Here is a 4,647-nt window from a genome sequence, read left to right on the forward strand (position 1 = left end):
CTCCTGAGTAGCTGGGATTACAGGCACATGCCACCATGCTCAGCTAATGTTTTGTATTTTTAGTAGAGACGGGGTTTCACCATGTTGACCAGGATGGTCTCAATCTCTTGACCTTGTGATCCACCCGCCTCGGCCTCCCAAAGTGCTGGGATTACAGGCTTGAGCCACCGCGCCTGGCTGTTAGATCTTTTAATCAGAAATCTCTTCATGTTGGAAGTTTTAGGTCTTTTCTCTTGGGCTGGCCAGATTGTTTTTGTTCCAGTCTCCTGCCTGGTGAGGTGTCAGCCTAGCAGCCAGTATTCTGGGTGCAGAGTGAGGGGAAAGAGGTACAGGCTCTTCTTATTCAACATTGTCAGTGTTTACTAACGCTCTGTTTTCAGCATGGTGCTGCACCCTCAGTTCAGAGAGCCTCTATCTCATATGCCCTAGAAAATAAATCTCTAGTTGCCTACCAGAGAGGGCATGGGGATCTGAGGCTCTGTTTATATCTTTACTTTCTCTTAATTTTATTATGGTGGAACATTTATCAGCTGCATGACAGATTTATTTTTACCCTTATCCACTGCCCGACCCCTGGCTGATTTCGAAGCAAGTCTCAGATATCAAATAAAAACACAGCCACAGTACTGTTTTACATCCAAAAACAGTTGTATAAATAAGATGTTAACTATGTTAGTAGGCAGTTATGATAAAAATTGTGTAATATCATCCCCTATCTCAAATTCTTCAGTAAATATCTATTCTTACAGTTTGCTAGCTTGAATGGGATGCGAATAAGGTTTGTGTACCAGGTGTCTTATGTTTCTTGTGGATCCCACTCCGTCGGTCTAAAATATTGCTGGTACTTGTTTTGTACACTTTTGTGTTTGTCCTCGGGGTTTGCAGAGACGCTGACTGGATCCTTGCAGCCTCATTTAACACATTTCTCTGTCTCTGTTTTTTCTGGCAGTTGTCGTTACATCTTTTCACAGTTTGTGGTTCTCAATTTGATTAAATTCAGGTTTGTTTTTGTTTGACAGAGTTCCTCATAGGGAATATTGTATCCTCCCTTAGGACGTACCTACTGTCCAATAGCCTCTCTTTTTGTGATGTTATTAGCTATTGATGGTAGTTACCTAGATCTATTAATTCACAAAGGTTTGCAAAAAATCATACTCTGAGTATTATATTTTTTATCAGTTGGAATATTTGGTTTGATTGTTCTCTTGTATAGAGTATAGGGGGAATGAGGGGAAAGTGTTAGATTTTCCCCTTTATTTACCAGTATTCAAAAATAGTGAGCATCTTCAAAAAGCTACGATGAGAATTGTTAAAATTAGTATTGTTTGATGAGTTTTAGTCCATCGTAGTTATTGTCCTTAGTGAAGCCCACATTTTCTGGCCAGTGAGAGCTCATTCAGTTTGGGCTGTAGTCCTCATGTGACCCAAGCAGTTTTTGGGAGTGTCCCTGCTTCCTGGTATGTTGAGTGGCCCCAGGCTCCTCTTGTACATTTTGTGCACTAGACCAGGAACTAGCTGTTTCTCCAAGGACTTACGGTTTGTCTGAGTGGAAAATGGTAGTTGGAGACCATGATCTGGCCTCTAGGAGTGTTTTTGCTAATGGGTTGGTCATTGGCAATTGTTTCTAGGCCTTTTCAGTGAAATCAGAGCTAGAGGATTATATGAGTATACATTTTAAAAGTATATATATAAAATTATACATATAATTGTATGCATATATTATTTTATGATAATTATATTTATATGAATTTTTTTTTCAGAATAAACATGTGAGTTCATAAAGATCATTCCAGTTCAAATTTAGGACTTCAGGATTTTAACGTAACCTCATTGGTCTTATGTGTTTATTTCCTATTAACTGAGCCAGAAGTCTAAATTTCAGTGATACCAGTGTGATTACTCATTTGGTTCAGCAGTACACTCACTGCAGTCTAAGAGTAACATTGCAAACACTGCTGCCATCAATGTGATTCTTGAAACAGTTTAAGATTTTGTTGCAGTTTTTTCTTTTGACCATAGAGGTGTATCCTCCTAGGGAATACAAGCACAACTCTTATGTATGGCTGTTCTGCCCCCAGCTGGGTACATAATCAGATGTATTTGTTTAATTTTACTATGAATTTGTAGGCATTGTTTTTTAAATCCGTCTATATTTTTATATTTACATGGCAGCAAACATCAAGGTTTCAAAAAGGCATATTCAAATAATATACATTTCTGAATTTCCAAAATAGGTAATGTTTTTTTAAAAAATGTATGGTTTATTCTTCTTTTAAAAAATAAGCAGGGCCGGGCGTGGTGGCTCATGCCTATAATCCCAGCACTTTGGGAGGCCGAGGAGGGTGGATCACAAGGTCAAGAGATCGAGACCATCCTGGTCAACAAGGTGAAACCCCGTCTCTACTAAAAATACAAAAATTAGCCGGGCATGGTGGCGCGCACCTGTAGTCCCTGCTGCTCGGGAGGCTGAGGCAGGAGAATTGCTTGAACCCAGGAGACGGAGGTTGCAGTGAGCCGAGATCGCGCCACTGCACTCCAGCCTGGGTGACAAGAGCAAAACTCCGTCTCAAAAAAAAAATAAATAAAATAAAAAAGCAGGCCAGCTGGGTGTGGTGACTCACACCTGCAATCCCAGCACTTTGGGAGGCCATGGCAGGTGGATCACCTGAGGTCAGGAGATTGACAGCAGCCTGGCCAACATAGTGAAACCCTGTCTCTACTAAAAATACAAAATTAGCCAGAAGTGGTGGCGCGTGCCTGTAATCCCAGCTACTCTGGAGGCTGAAGAAGGAGAATCGCTTAGAACCTGGAAGGTGGAGGTCACAGTGAGCCGAGATTGTGCTGCTGCACTCCAGCCTGGATGACAGAGTGAGACTCTGTCTCACAAAAAGCAGTCCATGCACCGTGGCTTACGCCTGTAATCCTGGACTTTGGACACCGAGGTAAGTGGATTACTTAATCCCAGGAATTCAAGACCAGCCTGGGCAGCATGGCAAAACCCAGTTTTACAAAAAACTACAAAAATTATCCAGGTGTGGTGGCACACATCTATAATCCCAGCTACTTTGAAGGGTCAGGTGGATGGATCAGTTGATCCCCGGAGGCTGAGGTTACAGTGAGCCATGATGGTGCCACTGTACTCCAGCCTGGGTGACATGGTGAGACCTATTATGCTGAAATCCTTTGTTAGACAAATGGAAACATACCAGATACATTTTATTTTACTTTTTAAAAAAAAGTTGTTAGCTTAATATATTCTGGAAACATCTTCAACCTGTAATATAGCATGGAGCTCTCATTTCTTCACGGCAGCCTGGTGCTCCCCCACGTGCATGAAGCAATTTTCTACCCAGTGCCTTGCAGAGACTTTGGGTGCTTGCACGTTTGCCTTTGCCGTAGCACCACAGTGAACCGCCTTGTGCGTATTTCTTCTTAGGCCTTCACTGGGATAGAGTCCTGAAAGAGATTGCTAGAGGAAACGGAGTGGATCTGAGATTTTTGCCTGATTACCAGTTCCCGTCTCCAGAGGCTGCACCATTTTACCTCCTGTCAGCCACACATGAGAAGCCTGTTTCCCTCAGCCTGGCCAACAGAGTATGTCATTGAGATTTGGGATTTTTGCCAATCTGATAGGTGAGAAATGGTATCTCAGTGTAGTTTTAATTTGCATTTCATTACAAATGAGTCAAACTGCTTCAACAGACTCTCAGTGATTTTTTTCCTTATTTACCACCATTCTCAGCATAGCTGGTGCTGCTCACTTCTGTCCCTGGGGCCCGCGGACAGGTTGGGTGTGTTTTCCCTTGTGGGGTTGCTTCCCCAGCTCAGGTCTTTCCTTGAGCATGTAGAGACAGAGACTATTCTTTCTGATTTCCCCTTTTATGATATGGGTACTGGTATCTTTTCTCCAACTTTGTTCTTGTGGGTCTGTGCCTTTTTAAAAAATTCATTTCGTGTCTTACTGATACTACATTATGTATTGGCAATGGGGATTTCTTAAAGTTAGTTCAATGTGGAACGTGAAACCATCAATAAAATTGTCACCATCTATGCCCCTAAGATCTGTCGGTGGACCTGCACCTCAAATGGATATTTTACTCTGTGTGGTTCTGTAACTCTGTTCATTGGGAAAGTATTAGTTGCCTGAGTTATGTAGCTCTTCTAGATGTTGACACATTTTGTTATAAAATATTTTAAAATGACATTTGTTAATGTCACCACTGATCTCAGAAAAGTATTTAAGTTTTGGGAATCTATCAAGCTCACATCATCAATACATGTTTTCCAAAATGTCAGTTTTTGCTTGAAAGCTCAGTGTTATCATTAGCAACACATACTGTCACTTGTTTTTGAACTGAAGGACTTGTTTTTTGTTTGTTTTTTTGTTCTGAGACAGAGTCTCACTCTGTGGCACAGGCTGGAGTGCTGTGGTACGATCATGGCTGCTCACTGCAGCCTGGACCTTCTGGGTTCAAGTGATCCTTACCTTCCTGACGTGTTCTGTGGACTAGAACCTTGATTGCTGACTCTCAGAACTTCATGGATGTGAACCCACCAGGAGCCTGGGAGCACAAGGGGGCCCCTCAGGGCAGTTCATAGGAGAATAGGAGCCTCTCTCTACCCGATGCTGCCTCTGAGGTCAGCCCT

The sequence above is a fragment of the Cebus imitator genome, unplaced genomic scaffold (assembly GCF_001604975.1).
Source record: "Cebus imitator isolate Cc_AM_T3 unplaced genomic scaffold, Cebus_imitator-1.0 Scaffold20, whole genome shotgun sequence".
Taxonomy (NCBI): domain Eukaryota; kingdom Metazoa; phylum Chordata; class Mammalia; order Primates; family Cebidae; genus Cebus; species Cebus imitator.